Genomic DNA, 21,656 nt, shown 5'->3' on the forward strand with positions numbered 1-21,656 from the left:
TCTTTTGTCTTTCATTTGGGATCATGAGACTGGATACGGGCCTGAAGGAAGAACAGATGGAATGGCAGTGGGTAGAAAACTTGTACGTGGACGAGGAAGCCAACAGCTCTGATCTCGTTAGTCACACTGGCCCCGTTAGACAGTCTGATAAATATGAAAAAAATTAATTATTGCCTTAATCCGACTTTAACTGGACAACTAAGTGCATGCAAACTCGTTACTCCGACTAAAATCTTAGTTCTCCGACTAAAACACTTAGATAAAGTAATTCTCCAGCATGTATATGCCTTAATCTGACTTTAACTAGACAACGCATGTGTGCATGCTCCACAACTGCTGCACTGGTGTGTTACCCCGAAACAAAAACATCAAAGAAAGCTGGTCACAGAAGAAGAAGAAGGTGAACAGAGCCGGTAGAAGAACCACCTAAAGGGAAAGCGCCATCTTATCTGCACCAAAAGTAGCGCCCACATTATGTACGAGATTAAAAAGCTGAACTATTATCCATTTGGTTGTTGTTTGAAATGCTGGTCTGTACATATCGCCACCTAGTGTGGAGGAGGAGGACATGTTCCCATCAGTTATTCAATTTTCTCGGTTGCATGTAAACTGGGATAAGGACTTTATTCGGAAAGTTGAATTTCAAACATAGCTTCATTATTGAGGAGCTAAACTCATTGGTTGTTTCTTCAAAAGAAGCTGTTAGCATCAGTCAACCATGGTTTTGACTTTGAAAAAGGGAAGTTACCCAGAATCCATTGCAAATTAATTCAATTTAAGGCAGTCAAGAAGTTGATAGCTCAGACTGAATTAGAAGACATCCATCAGTTGTATGCCAGGCTTTAATAGATGCAAATGAGTTTATTGGTGGACAGGTCATGAGAAAAATTGAAGGAGGGATGAAAAAGGGTTAAAAAGGAGCAAATTAATGACCCTATTTTTTTTTAATCTGCTCTAAATTTATCTTAATTAACATTCAAGAGGACAGATATGCCAGAGGGAGGAGGAATCTCTCTCAGTTTACATTGTCTTCTTCTTCTTCTTCTTCTTCCTGTCTGCTTTCCACTTCCTGCTCTCTTTGATCACTTCCCAAGTTTCTAAAACTTACAGATGAGGCCGAGATCCTAATAACACAACAAACCGCGCTTTAAAAGAACGAGTAAGGAAGAAGAGGCACGACACAGATACGTTTTCTGATCAAAAAGCGAGATGAGCTCAAGGCAGCGACTAATTAACACGACTTACTACAAGGACTCGTGTCGTATCAGACACGAAAGAGATTCGCCTCGAGGAGAAACAGACCCTCACAAACAGAGCTCAGTGTCCAGCAACAAACAAAGAAGTGAGCACTCCCGCTTACAATATTAACGATTTAAGCTACTTTCTCTATAGGATTAGAACCGTTCCACTGACCTTTTGGCCCGTGGAGGCTTTCATTAGACTGTAAGCCATTATATTCTCCACCCGTATTCTCAATGTACAGTAGAAACGCACGGCCGCCAAAAAACAGAATCCTTCAAATCGCAAAAACCTTCTGCAACGTGCGAGCACAAAAACGGATGAAGGAGGCAACACAAATACACAAGTTCTGGGCAGTGACTTCACTTCTGGTATCAAGTCTCCCACGGGACCTAAAAGGCATCGTTCCTATTGTCCTCGATCAAACAGAAACAAGAGAGGAAGCCGTTTTTTTTTTTGTTTTTTTGAAAAGCTGGAAGTGGACGGGTGTTAATACTGGGAAAAGGGAAAGCTGCGTTTTTTTCCATGCAGTGCAGGTGTTGGTGCCTCTTACCGAAGACTTACTTGTGTCTACGTGAGCGATGGGGAGAAGAAAGTGTGGCTGCGTGTTGCTGGGCAGTGTTCACATCACGCACTAAAATCTCTAGCTGACCAAGACGAGCTGTCACACTCTTAATAAGCTCCGCATTCCAGCTCTGATCTGGCCTAAATACTTACTTCGATAATATCAACGCTGGCTCGATTTAACGTCGATTGCCTTAATCAAAAAGCTCCAGGCTCGTAAAGGAAGGAAACCGTCCAAAACAAACGCTGAGACGCCTCCGTCCGTATCCGTCAGACATGGCAGCTGCTTAAAAAACCCTCTAGTTAAACAACACTTATATAACAACATGCACACACACACACATGATATAATATTTTGCACAATGAAAAAGTTATTGTGTATCCATCCTCCTTGATCAACTATTAACCAGGAACTGCATCGCGCCTGCCAGCGTCGGGCCTTAAAATGGAACACATGCCTCTGCAAATGATAAACTTCTTATTACTTCCAACTGGCATCTGAGAAGACAATTACTTTTGTATTAAGGACCCCCCCAGGGGGGTTTGCAATATGATCTAGTCATGGTGAGTTCAAGTGGATACCGTAGGAATTCCTTTGCACTAGAGGCTGCAGGACATTGGTCCTTCAGAGTCTTGCATGTGTATTAAAATTTAAGGAATTCCCGACCTGAGTCAAAATTCTTATGTGAATGTTCTTTTTTTTTTTTTTTTTAATGGGTGAAATGAAAACTTATGCAACTTGTTGTCCTGTGGCCAGAGCCTTTGGATAAACCTTGACTCCAGAGCTCGAGGACCAGCGCAGTGACACCACCTCACACCTCCAAAACACCTCCACAAAGCAGGATTAGCTTATTTAGAGCAAACCTGTGATGCCACAACAAGAGAAACGTGGAGACAAAAAGGGAGGGGACAGGATGAGGAATGTATGAAAGGGGTAAGACAGAACACAGAGAGAGAGTGGGAAAGACGAGACCTGGCCCTCCAGGAAGCTGCACCACAGGGGAAGGGAAAAAAAAACAAAAAACACACAATAAGAAATGACCCACTTCCTGTTTTAAAGGTGGGAAAAGACGGTGACTTCATCATTAGTGAGAAATGTGTCTGGAAGAGTTGTCAGACGGTAAAACAGGGCACCTGAAAACCCTAATTAATTTTTTTTTATGAGCAATTGAGCAACCATGACCAAGCAATTTCCCTCCAGGTATCTGGATCAATAAAAAGTCTATCTAACTCTAATCTTGCATCAGACAGATACGATAGATAATGATGAACCAGATACAGTGTAGACATGTACTTAGCTCAGTGTCATGCTGCCCTGTCAGGCCACAGTCACACCATCTCCGTCCTGTGCTCTGACCAGCTGACCACAGACACATTACAGATGCAGGAATTCACCCACGGCGGCCCCCTAAGCCGGCACGGAGACGCATGCATGACTTCACCGGGAGCAAATCGAGGTTTTATCACAGAGGAATCCTGTTCCATGCAACACAACAAATCCCTAAATAATCTCAGCGTAGCTTCTATCTGGACAAAGTCTCCGTTATGACCGTTAAACCGAGCAGACAAATGGCCAAAGATAAACCTCTCTGAATCTCTGAATCACAACTTGCTTCGACTATGTCCGTGCACTTTATATGTTCCTCGGCTACAACTGGTTTAAAGGCTCTTTTTAAATGTCTTTGCGGTCTTTATGTCCCACAGTAGCTCCCTCAGGTCGACGGATCAGTCAGTACGTTTACATGCACGTGGAAAAGATGAATTATTGCCTTAATCCGACTTTAACTGGACAAATTAAGAGCACGTAAACGCGTCTCATTAAGGCAGATAATATGATTGGAAATCAATTTTCTCCAGCATGTATATGCCTTAATCAGACTTTAACTGGACAACTATTTCCAATCACATTATCTGGGTGTCTATGCACTTAAGTTGTCCAGTTAAAGTCGGATTAAGGCAATAATTTGTCTTTTTTTCCCCTGTGCATGTAAATGTAATGACTTCACGTTTCCATTCCCCCTAAAAATGCGCAAAACCTAAAAATCGCAATATAAAAATGGTAATGAAAATGGCTACATTTCTAAAAACCTCTCAAAGTGAGTTGGTTTTTCGCAAAAAAGTTTATCTCAAAAGTGCAATGGAATCACTTTTTTCACATTCATTTTTATGCTACCTTAATTTTACCTTCTACTTCCTGCTTCACTTTTAACAATGACAACTCAAACTTTCGCCGAAATTTCGAACAAGACAAATCGTACTAATGTCTGAATCTCTGAACCTCGTCAGTTAACCTTTCCTCTATGTTTTCCATCTTTATTGATCCAAAACAATCAATTTGAAAATTGCGGAGATGGAGAAGAAGTAATACTAAAGAAGGAAATATGCTACTACCAAGAGGACCAATCATATCTCTTGTGTTCTGCCTGGGGAGGTGCACATCAGGCTACAGAGTTAGAGTCTGCGTATAGTCTATGCAGGATCTGGACTAATGTAGTTCAGGTCCTGAAAGTGTGGAATGACTTTATAAATAACCCTGAGTTGCGTACAAATGCCAATATTACATTAAACAAATGTTAAAGGTAAAATTACGTGAGGAGAAGTGGAAAAAAATATTAATGACATTGCATAGTAGTAATTGGGTTTATATAGACGTTAAGCTAAGAAAATAAGCTGTACAGCAAATAGAAAGAAGAGAGAACAAAGAAATCCTTGTGCATTGTGCTATACATTTGCACCTACCAGGTATGAACTGCATTACTCATGGAATGTGTTAATGCCGGTAAACCCCGGCCAAAAGCTATTAATGGACTTATCACACCTAATACAGAGTGGTGCATGAGTGCATGAAGGCTGTTGGATGTGACCTGGTTCTCCACACATTTGATTAAATTCTGCTCTGAGCCAGAGAGTCCGAATGTTTGCAATGGATATAATTTAACGAAACCAAACCCCCCGAGATTACATGGGTCTACTGCTGCTGGCTAGGCTAGTTAGCTGGTGGCTAGTTGTGACATCTTATCCTGTGTAATAATGTATAATCATTTTAATCTTCTATAATTCAGGTCAGTTAGCATTAATCGGGTTACTTCATTTGAAATGTCACCAGACAGGACGTTTAACTTTTATTGAATGTAATCAGTGTTTGACGTTGACCTTATGGTTTACATGGAGGGTGCTTTAGTGTTTCATATCTGTGAAGTTTCTTAGTCATCCAGGTCATGGTATGACCCAGTAACTACAAGTCCAGTCGTCTTCTAGTGTTTTAGTTCAGTTCAGTTCAAATCTCGTCCACTGACATGGAGGAGGTGGAGCTTATAAGCTACACTGCGGCCTCCGGCCACCAGGGGGAGCTCCACATGCCTGAACGTCTAGAGTTAAGATTGCAGCGGATAATAGACGGCGATGAAAGCTACATGCATCGAATCAGGCTTCAGTTTAATATTTATTAGCTCCAAATTCAACACGAAACTGAGCACAGCCGACGAGCCACCAACTATTAGTACATTTTTTTTTTCTGCAGAAGAATAAACCAAGTTTTAGCACGTGCTTCTGCGCATAATTAAGAAAGAAGATGTCACAGCTTGCAGGGTTAATGAAATGGAAATCTGACAAATGGCCGCCCTCATACATGAGAGTAGGTTCTACCTGTTATATCTCTAATCAGTCACGGTATCTGAGCATTTTCTCCATTGATCTTGGCTCCAGGGATTATTTTTACATTTACTTTTGTCTCTATAACCAGACAAACTACTCTTTTCATCATCCGTGTTCCCATGTCAGCGTGGCCGCTCTGAAAAGAGGCCAATCTCAACATCTAACTGTATGACAGTCGGAAAAAAAAAAAAAAATAATAATAAAACAATCTACTCTTTGTACTGGGAAGTGATAGTATCTATCAGCAGGCTAAACACCTGACGCTTTATGGCGGCGTGAACCTTGGTGTGCGTTATCACTGACAGTTTGGCTGGTCGGGGTTGGCAGAGCCACGAGGAAAGCAATGTGCCTGATAAGCAGCTGGGGCAGGTACAGCAGGTCGAGCAAACAACGCGCCCCGATACGACAAATATGCAAACCCTTAATCATTCAAATGTTTTTCCCGGCTGTGTACTGTTTATTTAACAGCGCTGGATGATCAGTTAGTGGGCGGCAGCGCGGCTTATCCTCCAGCTTTATACCCTCCGGAACGTTATCGCAGTCATTGCAATATTCAGATGTTATTTATTTATAATTATATAAACTCCTGCAGAAGTTACATGTGCACATGTTGCTTCTATAACCACGACTATTAAGAGTCATATTTGCATCAATCTGCTTTTTTAATTTGCATTTTTTTGCACAAATGCTTTAAATACTCTCATATACATATATAGATATGACATTTAAGGATGAACTTTATTTTATTATTTTCTAATAATAATGATAATATATCTGTATATACCGATCAGGCATAACATTATGACCCCCTCACGTTTTTTTTTTAGTTGATCCTAAAAGGTTTTTGTGTGAGTGTCAGGCTGCATCCTACTGCATCCAAGAGTGTCAATGCTACGGGGTGGGGGGGTGGGGTTGGGGGGGGGTTCTGGTCTGGTCTGGTCTAGGTGGGTGCTACATTTAGGCTAAGTAGCATCCACATGAATGAAAGTTTCACAGCTTCAAAAGTTTCACTGAATTGTCAAAAGAAGGTTTAAATGTCATTCACTTCTCCTGTCAGTGGTTTTAATGTTGTGGCTGATCGGCGTACACCCCCCCTTATAATAATATAATACACTTTCCTTGTGTGTGATTTTCTACAGTAAATCAAACTAAATCAGTCCACATTTAGCACAGAGCCTGATTTCGTCTAGACGAGGGCGAAAACATAAAAACTGGTCTATCAAGAAACTTTGTTATATCACGCGGATAAACTTTTGGCTTCGATACCTATTACATAATGACATTAAATATTTAATCCTGTTTTCAGGGGAATAATATGAGGGCAGAAGTGCCGAGGGGGGATTTTTTTTTTTGCCGAGATGCCAACGAAACCGATTCGAAAACCGAGTTTTAGCTGCGGCGCAGAGTGAACTTGGGAACTTGTTTGACTTATTTTATCGAGGGGAAACACGAAACCTTACCCCCGTTCCTTCTGCGGCCGCATAGATCCTTAAACCTCTACATCAACACGCTATCCTATTCCCTTCGGAGACATATTAGCAGGGCCGGGTGTTTTCCTTCTGCTCGTAATTGCTCGACCTCCTGGGGAGGCTAAGAAGCCGAGTTACAGTAGCTAAATGACCTGTAGAGGCTCCAGGACAACAGCATTCCTCGTCCGGCCTTATTGCTCCCCTGGACCCATCTAATAGGAGGCAATTACAGGCAATGAATGGACAGTTGTAGAACATAGAATGTAATACGGGCTCAGCTATGAGTTCTGGAGGGAAAACCCCCCACATTTCCAGACAGAAAACATACCTAGAAAAATAAAGAGAGGACGTTCCACAGGTGCCCAAAGCCGTCCAGTAAGTTACAGGTTACAACAAATATTTGCTGAGTAGTTTCTTCTATTTAAGCTTGTCCGACGGCCAAGTGTGAGCTTCTTGTCGCAGAACATTTCGTTCTAATGTGTTTGGACAAAAGAGGGACGGCTGTTTCACTGTTTGGACACGCACAAGCGATTATTTCATCGCTATATTGTTCGGCACAGGGCTGGACGGTGCATCGGTTCATTCGTTTTTAATACACCGGATCGTTTTCGCTGCAGGGATTAGCGATGTTTCGACACCACTGATTCCCTTTTCCGATCCGATACCGACACTTTGTGTGAATACTCCCCTCGGTATCGATCTGCACATCGCTAGTAGCGCTTCTTAACACACTGCGAGACGCGGTGAAGATGGAAAGGTCTGAAAGATGAAGCGGCAGAAGGAAAAAGACGAAACATCCCCAATTTCCTGGGACAGTTCCCATTTAGATTAGACCTGTCCACCGGCTAAAACTGTCCCTGATTTTAGCTTTTTATGAATGAGCAAAAAAAAGGTTGCGCGCAGACTACAGGTATTACGGTAGCTAGTTACGTTGCTATTGACATTACGGACATAACAGGTTAAATATGAATAAATATGAATAAATATAAATAATTTAAACCGTAATTGTCCCTGTTTCTTCATTTCATCTTGGTAACATTTTTATTTATTTTTTTTTTATCTCTAAATGTCTCTAGATTTCCACATCAGCAGTCAGTGCTAACACGGGGCCATGCTAACCTGTTTTACTACTAGTGTGGGATTATTCTGCAATATTTACTCATCATCACAGTAACATAGTCCATCCTTAGTCAATCTTCTGCAATAATTCCACTCTCACCTAGTAGAAAATGTTGTGAACACGCTCTGAAAGTCCGTTTGCAATTGAGCGGATCGCTTTTCATTTTCACCGCCAGATAATGTGACACGTTATCCTTCGTCTAAGCCGATAAAGGATAAATTATGTTCACTGTGAATGTCACGTTTTGAATTTTTTGGTGACCCAGAAAGTTTCCAACTCAGCTCTGAACCTGCAACCATCAAAAACCCCATTTTCCATTTTCACCCAGTCAAACAATAACCATTAAATGGAGTAAATCTGAACCAGGTTGGAGCCCGGTGGTAATTTTAGCCAATCATTGATTCAGTTTTCTTTGCTTCTAGGTCAAACGAAGAGCAACACACACACACACACACACACACACACACACACACAGATGCACAGTCACTGACGTCAGCTGAAAAGTCATTCATGCAGGAAGCTCCTGCTGTTACACTGGAATTATCTGTGACATAATGTCTGGTAAGGAAAGGAGAAACTACTAGAAAACAAAGACAAATAGGAAGATTTTTAAACAAACAAAAAAAAAAAACTGGGTCACTCTCTCCGCTAATATGGTGTGATGAAAGTCACAGACATGCCTCTAATCCTCCCCTTTCACGCCGACCAGGAAGCTTGAAGCGGCATGAAAAGGACAGTCCAGATACACGACACGGTGCCCTGCAGAGCAGCAGCTTTCGGGACAACAAGGAAACATTTGCTCAGTGTTGCACCAGAGATTTGAATTGCAAAACAGCCCGCCGGGCAGACAGATGCACTCTGTGAGGGGCATTCAACCCCCCCCACCCCCCCCTCCACCCACCCCACCCACCCCGACTGCCCTCAACACGAAAGTCAGATCTGAGCTTTATTTTATACTTGAAAAACCATTTCAGTTTGAGACCCAAGCATTTGTTTGGAATGCATCGTAATTTCTTTAAGATAAGATTAAGATCTTTAGGTATTTGGGATCAGTAGAAGTATAAAAAATAAACATCATCTTTGAACTGGACACTGTATATTACAACTTAATTATTATTATTTTAATGCAAAAGCAGAATTGTAGACGATGAAATCCCAACGTCCTCAAACGTGCACTTGTGAATTTGTTAATTTTTCACATCAGGTCAAACTAGAAAAGTTAATAAGCATAAATAAACAGGTGTTTTGACCCTTCGCTACCAGGACACGGCAGATAAAAGAGTCTAAATGAAGCAGAATAAGAAGCTGCAACAAACCTGAATCATAATGTCCCCGTATGAGGACGCAGGGTCTCAGGAAGGTTAAAAACAAATATACATTTTGTGTAATGAATAATATTTGGAGCTAAATCATTTTTAAAACAATTTTAGACTCTTTTACACAGAAATGATCTTAATTTTATTTAGATTGTTCTTGTTCTTCTTCTTCTCCTTTTTTATGGAATTGTTTTATATTATTGTTGGAAATGCAACAATGCAACTCGTACTTGCGTTTATGTGTTGATGGTTCGATAAAAATAAAGATCAAATCAAATCAAATTTTTTAGACTCAAGCTTTTATCTGTTATGCATTTTTAATTCCTCCGAGGTATTTGGGATCAGCAGAACCTAAGAAGTTTAAAAACCACTAGATGGCAGAATAAAGTGTCCACTGACGAGGACAACGGGATTAAAATGGAGCAGAATAAGCTGCAAAAAAAATATAAAACTTAATGTCCCCATATGAGGACGCAGGGTCCCGGGGGGGTTAAAGTAGATTCAGATTGAGCTGCACGCTTGCAATTAAACAGGTCAACTTTCTCCACAACTTTCTCTGTTTTCTCGGGACAATGAGCGCAAACAATCAGCAGCTCCGTGAATAGAAGCCAAAACTAAACAGGAGCCGGCAAACAGTGCTGTTGACTAAAAGACCGATCGAGACAATAAACTTTGGATTAATCTGTGACTTAAAAGTAGTAACACACCTACTATTCGTGGGTAACAGATGTCTCATTGTCCGAAGCCATTAATTTATTGTCCTGACCAGCCTGGGATCAAATCTCTTTCTTCCTCTGTTTACAGTCTTTGCCGAAGCTGAAACAGGTTTTCGTTTAAAGAGCAGGATCCGTTTCCCTTTGGAAGGTTTCACCTCGTCTCCTTTTGGTAAATACGACAGTGAAACACCGAGGATAAACATTAACTTTACATTTGTTATAGTTTATTTAGTTTCGGGTTCTTTCACAGTATCACAACCATCAGTCAGAGATCAGTTCATGTGCAAACGCCGAGTAGAAGAAGAAGAAGAAGAAGAAGAAGAAGAAGAAGAAGAAGAAGAAGAAGAAGAAGAAGAAGAAGCTTTATTAGCCAGTCAGAAATCTGCCGATAACATTTATAAAAATCCGCCTCGATAACAACAAGATCTCCTCACGTATCAGATTTCTGCAAAACTCTGCAAGACATTTTTGATGCAGCTTTTTTTTCATGTTCACGTGCAAATTCATCCTCCACGAAGTTAAGTGTGAACTAAATCAGGATTTACACCAGAATCTCCCACACATGCAGGATGACCCTGGGCCCAGATCTTATTTCTAAGCCGTCATGTGTTTCAATAGAGCCTTTGTTACATAATTTATCCTTCCTATGTTCTTTTTTTCTTTTACTAGCGTTATTCAATTTTTATGTGCACAATTTGCAAACTGCGCAAACTGTGCATCAATAAAAGTCTCTATAGACCCTGTAAAAGTAAAGAGGAATGTTTGATCCAAGCATTTTTACCTTGTGATAAGTCTCTCAAACTATGTAATCCTGCAAAAAAATGCACCATCCCACCTCCGTCTGAGTTAAAGACACTAACCGGAGCTCTATTATTAGAACAAACGTTGTGTGATGTGCTGATAATTACAGATTCCCACCTACTCCTCCGGCTGCAGACGTTGGGCCGTAGATGATGTCCCATTGTACGTCCGCCTCCGCCGAGACAAAATACTAACGTGTTAACTTTTAATCGTCCTGCTTTTGAAATCTATACAGTAACCTAATAGCGCTGATCACCGCGCTCAGGAGTCAAGTGATTTCTAATCTCCTTTGTGTTTCCCAGCACCGGCTCTGCCACGGTGGTTCATTTTTTTTTGGGGGAGATCTGATCACAATGGGCTCATTTTACTGGCGCAGGTTTCCTACCTCAAAAGCGAGGAGGGAGGAGGTGGTGGAGGAGATGAGGGTGGGGGTGGAGGGGGTTAAGACCGTAAAACAAATCACACAGAGATTAAACTTCACCAGAATACGGAGCAACACGCTCTGGACTTTGTTACGTTGGGAGGGAAAACGAAGTCAGATGTTTCTGTTTCCTCTAATTCAGAGACTTTTTAGGATGAAAAATTCACCTTTCCGCCTTTATACACACAACTGTATGTCTCAGCGGCATGAGTATGAGAATAAATGTGGGATGCAGCTCATGATTAGCTGCAGGTTATTATGTTTCCCCCAAAGTTTTATTCAGAATTACTCATAAAACTTTAAAAAGCATCATTTATTCAAACTAATAATTAAAATATAGCTAAAGATTATCCACATCATCTATTAATCTGCAAATAGTCTGAAGTAGGGCTGGATGGTTCATACTGAATACTGGTATTTTGTTTGTTATGATATTCGTTTTTAATATACCTCCATAACGGTGGACATTTTCAATGTAGCACTTCTAAACACACATGGTGCGACTGCGTCACTGTGAAGAGTTGAAGATGGAAAGGTCTGAAAAATTAAGCGCCAGAATGAGAAGAAAAGAAAAAAGAAAAGGCCTATGGTGCAGCAACTAAACAAAAGATGTAAACAAAATGTGTCCCCGAAAATGTGAGAAAAAGATGTTGCGCACATACTGCAGTTATTACGGTAGCCGGTCGCGTTGCTATTCGCGTTACAGACATTTTAAACAGTTTAAATATGTTTAAATGCAAATAAATATGTCAAAATAAATGAAACCACAGACCATCAGTCTTCAGGGCAATAACTCACTCACAACATTTCATAGACTGGAACTTAATGTGCATCGTTACAGTATTAATTTAAGGCTGTTTTTTCTATTCATAAGTGTTATTTAAATGTATTTATGCGTCTCTTTAAGCCGTTATGTTCTCATATTGACAATAAAGACTCTCGATTCTTGTCCCTGTTTCTTCATTTCATCTTGATAACATTTATATATTTATAGTATTTAAGTATTTATTTTTACCTCCGGGCTCCACATCATCAGTCAGTGCTAATAAGGGGCCATGCTAACCTGTTTTACTACTAGTGTGGGATTATTCTACAATATTTACTCATCATCACAGTAAAATAGTCCATCCTTATGGATTATGCATGAAAAAAAAATAGTAGCAGTCCTACTTTGAGCTCTATGCCACCTCTTTTTTTATTTTATTTCTGATTAATATATATCAGTGTCCAGCTCCAGACACAGAGACGTGAAGCCTCCACTTCCAGCCACGTCACGACAGCGGTAAATGCTGCTTTTATTAGAAAACATCACAGCCACATCTCACTGGGTCTCTGCTCGGCTCAGGTCTCGCTCACAACCCTGCACCTTTTCATCGGAGGCTATGAAACCTGAGCGCGGAGCCTCCTGCAGACCTGCTGGCCACCGAGTACTGTGGACATAACACACGCACACACACACACACACACCTCTGAGTCTGCCTACTCATGCTAACGCAACAAGTTTCCAACGGATGTGTCAGCTGAGACGCCGCTTCTTAGAAAGAATAGCTTTAGACGCTAGTCTGGTTAATCTCAAGGATAAAAACACACAAAACAAAAATGTGCGTGGAAGAAATCTGCTACGCAGAAAACGAAAATGGAATACGGCGACGACACATCTCCGCAAATACCTACATGACACACGACACTGCCACAATGTCACAATGAGGATCTTATAGGGACATACAATGGAGTAGGTGCGGCCCCCGACGCACAACCAACAATAGGCGAACAACACACAACCAGAGAGACACTGTCCAGCCTGCCCTCTGGGGGAGTCTCGTGTTGACCCCGGAGTTTTTTTTTTTTTTTCCCCCACATCAGTCATGTGGAGGGTTTTGAAAAAAGAAGGAGGATCTGACAATAGCTGACAGCTCCTGACAAACCCAGGTAAAAAAAAAACAAAACAGGAAACGAGACAAAAGGGGCGAGCTGAAAGGACTCTGTTTGAGTTTGGTGGACGTTGCCGGGGACGTTATTGTTCGTTTTAAAAAATCAGGACCACGGCATCGACGAATAGGAGGAGGAGGAGGAGGGAGAGCGCAAACACAATAAACCTGTTTCATTTCCATGCAGGTGCTGGTCAAGGTGAAGGACGCGCGGAGAAATGATTATCCTTCAAATAGGAAATAAAACCGGTAGAAGAAGAAGCAGAAAAGCCGTCGGTATGTGAGAGTATTACCTGGTGACTGTGGTCACTGAGGGAACAGGCTGAGAACAGACGACACCTTTAAGCTGTTTGGTGAAGCTTCGTGAGCTCTAAGTTACATATTTACACATCGATCAGTCACAGAGAAGGTTCTGTCCGTGGACCCCTGAAGAAACAAAATCCAACATTCACCCTCCTTTATCAGGCTGCCTTCAAATATCGAGCTGTTACACACCGATCAGGCGTAACATTACGACCACCCTCCCAGCAGGGTGGAGGGCGTCGTCCCTCAGATACGTGATCAGTTTGGGATCTGGTGGATTTCAGGTCAGCGCCTTGAGCTGTTCTTAGTTCTTAGTTGTTCCTAAAGTGTTTGTGTGTGTGTGTGTGTTCCTGACAGAATATCATTAACCTATTTATCACTTCTCCTGTCAGTGGTCATAATGTTATGCTTGATCGGTGTATATGGTTCGAAATGATATAGATAAAAAGAGGGAATCCCCTTAGAAGCTACTGAGCAATTGAGTGTGTTTAAGTTTTAAAATTAACACATGAATTATCACGAGATGCTTTTCACATTCACTTTCTTTACTGTCAGTGGTTTTAATGTTATGGCTGATCAGTTTATATGCTACATGTGCCACTCAGCTACATCTAGAGCTGGATCCTATATGTTTGTCTAATGTTTTTGTAGCATTTTTTACTGCATTTTTACAGAATGAGCTGTTGAAAGTGACCAGAAACAAGACGCACGGGATCATGAAACAAAAACAAGGAGCTGAAAGACGCTAAAACGCTCCGTAACACATGAGACAAGACCAAAGAGTTAGTGAATTATAGTAATTATTATAACAATACGGATGCTCGATGTGTATTTGGGCCACTTTTATGAACTAATTCATTAAAATCTATTGTTATTATTGTTAACAGCTACTTTTAATCAGTTCTCAACACTTCCTCATATCAAGAACCATCAGCACACGACGAGTTCTGCCCAATAATGTGAGGTTAAAGCAATATTTACTCACTGGTAAATTTCAACCTGATAAATCCGCTCCTTAAAACAGAAACATTTCCCCGTTTGTTGTAACATTCCTGCAGCTCCGCATTTTTCTCCGCTTATTTCCTGTTGCACATTAACCCGGTGGGAACATTTTAACTTTAAAGTGCCACCTTAAGCATTATTTATTTATGTTTCTTCTTCTTCCTCCTCCTCCTTCTCCTCCTCCTCCTGCTGATTTTCTTATCGGCGTCTGAAGTGGTTGACCTTCCTGGCAGGTGAGTGCGGTGACGTCACGCACGTACCTGAAACACCTGCACGCACTTTAAAAAAAAAAAAGGGACCATTAAGGCCGTTGTTGACCTTTCTGATGACGGTATCAGCGCAAACTGTGGCAACAGAGACTAACTCCTGCACGATATCTCTCTTTTTCCCGTCAGCTCCGCTCGACTTACACAATCCTGCTCATTTTATGTTTTATTCAGCCTGACTACAGCCGGTCTGCGTAAATCATTTCACTGTCAAATCAACCTCACCCTCCAGCGTGACTGAAACCTGGTGAAAGTCTCGACCTCGCGCAGGTACAAAGGAAATTACAACGAGCTCGAGCTGTAATTATGGGAACCTGTGAGTAACACAGGTGGGAGGGAACAGGAACCATCGACGAGCTGCTGATGGTTTAAAGCTCTCGCGCCGTCCCGTTATTCCACCATCATTAAAACTTCAAAGCGATGTCAAACGAAGTGATAACGCTTTTAATGGTGCTGGATGGTAAAATGATAGATTCCTTTAACCTTTAACTCCTTTATCTCTGGAATTTAAATGACATTTTAATGTGTAATCCCGCTTTAATCGGGACTAACTGCTGCAGAAATCTTCTGAACCCATGTGAACTAACCTGAGCCACACACGGCCCCGGACCAGTTCGTCCTCCTCGGGCCGAGGCGGGTTGTGCAAAAAGGTCACAGAGAAAGAATGTAAACATCCGAGTAAAAAACACTACGAGTGATTTTCCACTGCCAACGTCTCCTCGTCAAACCGCAAACACCACCACGGCTTTTTCTTGTCCTTTTTGTTTTCTTGCACATAAAGGAAGAGGAAGAAAAGAGCAGGATCACGTTACAACACCAGGGCTGAGTTTACATCCACGGCCCCGTGGCTTTCTCATCCTATTTTATAGCCCTTCTATTTGCTTCCATGTGCTGTTTCCGGCTCCTTTTACCTCTTTAATCTTCCTGCAAACACCACACACACTAAATACACTGAATACCCAGGCTGTGAGACATACCTCCGTGCATTAGCACACGTGTATACTGACAACTGTTTGCATGCCATGCGTCTACGTCTTTGCGGACGACTAGCAGCTCCACAAACCTCCCTACTACCCTGCAGTGACTTCCCCCAGTGCAGCCTCCAGGTCGGACGGTGTGGAGCAGGGGGCCGGGGGCCGGGGGCCCGATCACGGCATCACACAGAGAGGCCCAGTGTTACCTCCCGCTCCCACCGTCCGATGACCAACGCGCCGCATGAGCGCTTCAGTTTCAGCCCCAGCACAAAACACCAGTGTCTGGTTTCCAGCCCCTGAAAAAAAAGGCGACCCTGCCACGGCCGCGGAGTCTTTTGTTCCCAACTTTAAATAATAAAACATAGCCCCGCTCATTAGACAGAAAGGCCCTCCTGTGCATAATTCAGGGGCCAGGTATCCGTTTGAGGCGAAGACGTGAGGTTGGGGAAGGACGAATGTCGCCCGCAATATGTTGGTGCATGCACGAGGAGTGTGCAGCACAAAGTATCGCAGCAGTAATTATCGGTGATAACAGTAGTTAGAGTTGCAGATTGTCCCATTAAATGTCAGTTACGCTGCTTTTTAACATTCACCATCAGGTCTATCTTTAGAGTTTGTTTTGCCTCTAACTGCCTCCTGTAATTTTAAAATCTAAATCTGCTTCACAAATACACGTCTAATCAATTAATGACTCAAAGTTTCTGCTCATATTAATCCAGAACTGCACAGAAGTACAACTTTAAAATCTGAATTTGCTCCCGAGCACATGTCTAATCAACTGACGACTCATTTCTTAGGTAATAAGACCCTATATAGGAAGGTAAACATTTAATCATACATATAAATATATGATTAAAAATATATGTTTATATATATTTTACATATGAATAAGCGATGTTCAATGTTTTAAACCATATTTTAAAAGGAGAAACTGTTATTAGAATAGAGGTTAAATGTAATGTCAGTATAATAAGGTCAACTTTATTATAAAACACGCACTAACAACCTTATCTCCTAATTCAAGAACAGCCGATTTGATTTTGGATTTAAAAAAAAAATAAAAAAAACTTGTCTAGAGGCGCAAAATAAATGACATTTTTATATCGTTTACTCTTGTAAAACTGTTCCATCCGCGTTAAACAAACAGGCTGACAGATGACAACCGAAACTGAGCAAACTGAGACTGGATGCACCTGCTTCTCCTCCTACCTGTCGATTCCTGCCGCTCTCTCTGCGCCTTTTTCCAACTCCGTAACTCCTCCGGTTCAGTTTCACTCTTCTGGAAATGGATTTTTAGAAAGAAAAAATAATAAAGATAACTGAGCTAACAAGAAGTGTGTTTTGGTTGTGTCGTGTATCGCAACCTCTGGTAATAAGCTTTTCCCTTTCCTCCTTCCTACCTTTAGTCCCTGGAGAGAGAAGCGGATGAAAAGGTAATGGAGGACAGCGTCGACCAATCAGAAGCGTCGGGAGGCGGGCGCGTCATCCCATTGGTCAAATCAGCAGCTAAAGGCGGAAGAGGGGTTGGAAAAAACAAACAAACAAAAAAAAAAATAAAAACAATTAAATTTCCAAGTTATTTTGTATATTTTTTTTTAAAACCTTCATATCATCTATGAGGTTTATATGTTTAAACGTTTAAAGTCTCTAAATATATATATAATATAACATAATAATATATATAACAATGTTTTTTTGCTTCATATTTAATGATTTTTCTTAATTTAATGGCACCCGACATTATATATGTTATTAATCTTGAAAATTGTTTTAGAATATGTACTTAGAAATTACATAAAGCCACTTAAACACATTTCTTTCCAAGCGAATGCTTCCAAACTGTGAGATTTTATGGTGACCTGCATGTTTCTGTTTTTATTTAAAGAGCTATTTAGGTAGTCAACAAACAAACATAAAATACCTGACACATAAACAAGGGTTTTTTTTTTTTTTTTTAATTGTAATCATTTTTTGGAGGCTTAAATTGCTGGAGTTATAAAACAAAAAAAACAATGCAGGAGTAATGTCACTGTTATTTGGACAACAAACATGTATGTAAGGAGCTTTCACTTCTTTGTTATGTATGATTGTTCTCAGTCTTATTTCAGATTAGGGTTCAGTTAGTGTCCTACGGTCCTATGTGGGCTGGCCTGAGTGTTTTCTTCTTTGTTTTAGTTTATTTGACCGAGGGCTTAAGTTGTTTAATATTTTAATATATACATTGAATTACAGTTTAAAGCAACTTCTGCTTTTGTTAAATCACTTTGTTCTGAGTCACTCAAGGTGGTCGTGACATAAAAGCAATAATAATGGGAATCAAACCCGCGATCAGAGACAATCAGACGGACATATGATGATCTTTCACTGAGCACTGATAGCAAACCAAACCCAGGTGGTCATAATCTTCTGGCAGGATGTCTGAGACCCAGCATTCTGTTGCTGTATTCACATTTGGGCTTACTGTGAATGGTAGCTCCTATCAGAAAAACCTTCCTGAAGACTTTGATATGTTTTTTTGTCTTTCTAGAGTGAATATTTTGGCTGCACGTGCGAGTTAAAAACAGGGGTCCCTTCTACTTCTCTCAGAAAATCTTTGCATTACAGTCAAATTCTATCTTACTGCTTTGACAAGCTCATTGCGAGAGACATAACTAGTGTGTCTACAGCTGTGGAAAAAAAAAATCATGTGTCTAGTGTGTGAACTGTGGCTGGGACGAGCGTGGAAAGAGAAAAGTTTTCAAGCAATTTCAGACAACTTCCTCCACTCTTAACTGATGAGGTCATCCACTGGAGTGCAAACATTTTACGCAACACACGCCCGTTATAATCTCAAACTTTCAGGAACTGATCAAAAAAATATATGACCTATCAAAACATGGACTAATACCTGAGCAGTAGACGAGCGTGGAAAGTGAAATGTTTCAGGCAACTTCAGAGCAACTTCCTCCACTCCTAACTGATGAGGTCATCCACTATATATACTACTACATGCAAACATTCTATGCAAAACACACCTGTTATAATCTCAAACTTTCAGGAATTGATCAAAAATTATATGACCTATCAAAACATGGACTAATACCTGAGCAGTAGATGTAAAAGACGTGAAAAACCGATGCTAACACGGATGCTAACAGATGAATGCTAACAGACTGATGCTAATACGGATGCGAACAGATTGATGCCAACACGGATGCTAACAGACAGATGCTAACACGGATGCTAACAGATTGATGCTAACACGGATGCTAACATGGATGCTAACAGATGAATGCTAACACGGATGCTAACAGATGAATGCAAACAGACTGATGCTCACACGGATGCTAACAGATTGATGCCAACACGGATGCTAACATGGATGCTAACATGGATGCTAACAGATGAATGCTAACACGGATGCCAACAGATTGATGCTAACATTTAAGGGATGAAAAACGGGAGGAAGACGGATGCTAACAGATGAGTGCTAACACTGATGCTAACACGGATGCTAACATATTGATGCCAACACGGATGCTAAGATGCATGCTAACAGACCGATGCTAACACGGATGCTAACGTGGAAGCCAACAGACGAATGCTGACACGGATGCTAACAGATTGATGCTAACATTTAAGGGATGAAAAAGGGGAGGAAGGCGGATGCTAAAAGATGAATGCTAAAAGATGAATGCTAACACTGATGCTGAGATGAATGCTGACACGGATGCTAACAGACTGATGCTAACAGGGATGCTAACAGATGGATGCTAACATTTAAGGGATGAAAAAAGGGAGGAAGACGGATGCTAAAAGATGAATGCTAAAAGATGAATGCTAACACTTTTTTTTTTTTTTTTGAATGAATGAATGCTAACACTGATGCTGAGATGAATGCTGACACGGATGCTAACAGACTGATGCTAACAGGGATGCTAACAGATGGATGCGAACATTTAAGGGATGAAAAAAGGGAGGAAGACGGATGCTAAAAGATGAATGCTAAAAGATGAATGCTAACACTTTTTTTTTGAATGAATGAATGCTAACACTGATGCTGAGATGAATGCTGACACGGATGCTAACAGACTGATGCTAACAGGGATGCTAACAGATGAATGCTAACAGACGGATGCAGCACGTGCGTTGTCCCATGGCAAACAACAAGAACACCATTAATAATAATATTATTAATAATAATAATAATAATAATAATAATAACACACAGGTAAATTAAGGAATTAAGAGAAATAAAAGTGTGGATATTAGAAGGTGACAGCTGCTATGAGGAACCACGGTTCCATTTTGGGTGAGTCTTTGATCAGGTCTTTGAAAAGAGGGGAACTCCTTTTCCACCTGAGCTAAACTGATCTACGGGCCAAGAGCGGATCAGGTTCCATGACAGAGTCTCGGGTCAGACACACTTCTCCAGAACATTTCAAGGCCCAGAACATATCGATTTCTGAGGAATTTGGTGTCGCAACTGGGCCTGAAATCAGGAAACATCTTGGAAAGTGTCAGTTTAGTCGTATGGGTTCTGTGGAGAACACATGCAGTAGAGTAGTAGTGGAGCGTACTTAACTCTGTATTGTTTTAACCCGTCTTAGTGAACAGTGACAGTCCCACTCCTCACAAACACAAGGAACCAAAACTATACCCAAACTGTAAACAGAAAAAAACAACAACATATACATAAGAAAAAAGCCGCGGAACAACTCGACCTGAAGAGTTAATGTTCTCAGAGCAACGTGGATTGAAAGGAGCTAATTATTTCTAAGAGGCTCTGTGATGCAAAGCTATATAAACTACTTTTGTTTCATGCACGGGGAGATTAGCGAAGCACATTTTATTTATTTATTTATTTTCTTTAACTGAAACAGACAAGACTCATGAACAATGTGGACGGGTCATAAATCAATAAAAGAAAATTCAAGACAATGCATCTGTATATATGTGCTTTTAAGTGAACGTTTACAACTTCCTCTAGATTAATAATAGAATATTATTATTATTATATTATATATTAACCTTTACATGTCATTTTATATATATAAGGGGTAGAATTGTTAAAAAAAAATTAAAGAAAAATAAAATAATAATAATAAACGACAACAAAAGCGTCTTGTGATGTCACAGCAGAGAAAACTCAGGCGTGTTAATGATGGTTACATTCCAGTGCAGGGAGGTGATGCTTTTGTTGGTTAATTGTGACGGATTACTGAGCGAGGACTGAATGGAGCCGTCTTTAACACACCTGTGCTTTCACTAGTGTTTAAAACTGCGGAAAAGAGTCTTTAGAAATATATGTCGGACCGATAAAATCACTGAAGATTGTGAAGTCTGAGTTACGTCACTTTTCTTGTCGTTGCTGATGAATTGCAGATTAATTAAATCCAGGCACAGATGTGGGTTAATGAGCCATACGATAAAAGTAGCTCCTGAAGCATGAGATGCAGCTTATGCTTTATGGGTAATAAGAGTTTATGGGTAATTAGTGTTTTTATATTTTATTTTACAGCCAAAAAGGAATTTCAAAAACATCCACAAGATCCACAAGAATCCAAGATGATTTGATTGAATATAAGAATATTTTGCTTCTTTCTGGTAACGCTATTTTATTCAGTGTTTAAGTTCCACTTCTGGAAACCTTATATTCAGCCATACTCAAGATTTATGTCCTGTTTCTCGTTTTAATGGGAGTCTGGTGCAGACACAGAGCTGTCCCACCCCAGCATGAATTCAACTCATATTTCCATCCCCCCTCATCCACACAGGTCGGCTCCACTTCCATCTCCACTTTCCCCCCTCGTTAATAGTATTTATTTTTTTCCATACAAAGTTTTGAAATTTACATTTGTACTGTTTCTGTGTCGTATTCCTGCTGAGCTCTGAGCCACTGCA

The 21,656-nt window shown here is 40.7% G+C and overlaps 1 protein-coding gene across 1 annotated transcript in view; it reads right to left on the minus strand.

Annotated features, from left to right (window-relative positions):
* Window positions 1–17,188, minus strand: part of shroom1 (shroom family member 1) — a 32,245-nt gene extending 15,057 nt beyond the window's left edge. Inside the window, exons 1-2 of the mRNA XM_047607506.1 lie at window positions 17,174–17,188; window positions 16,983–17,052 (exon numbers count right to left, since the gene is read on the minus strand). The gene's annotated coding sequence lies outside the window, so the exon portion shown is untranslated. The remainder of the gene's footprint in view (window positions 1–16,982; window positions 17,053–17,173) is intronic.
* Window positions 17,189–21,656: the final 4,468 nt, after the last annotated feature.

This window comes from Mugil cephalus, chromosome 15, assembly GCF_022458985.1.
Source record: "Mugil cephalus isolate CIBA_MC_2020 chromosome 15, CIBA_Mcephalus_1.1, whole genome shotgun sequence".
NCBI lineage: Eukaryota > Metazoa > Chordata > Actinopteri > Mugiliformes > Mugilidae > Mugil > Mugil cephalus.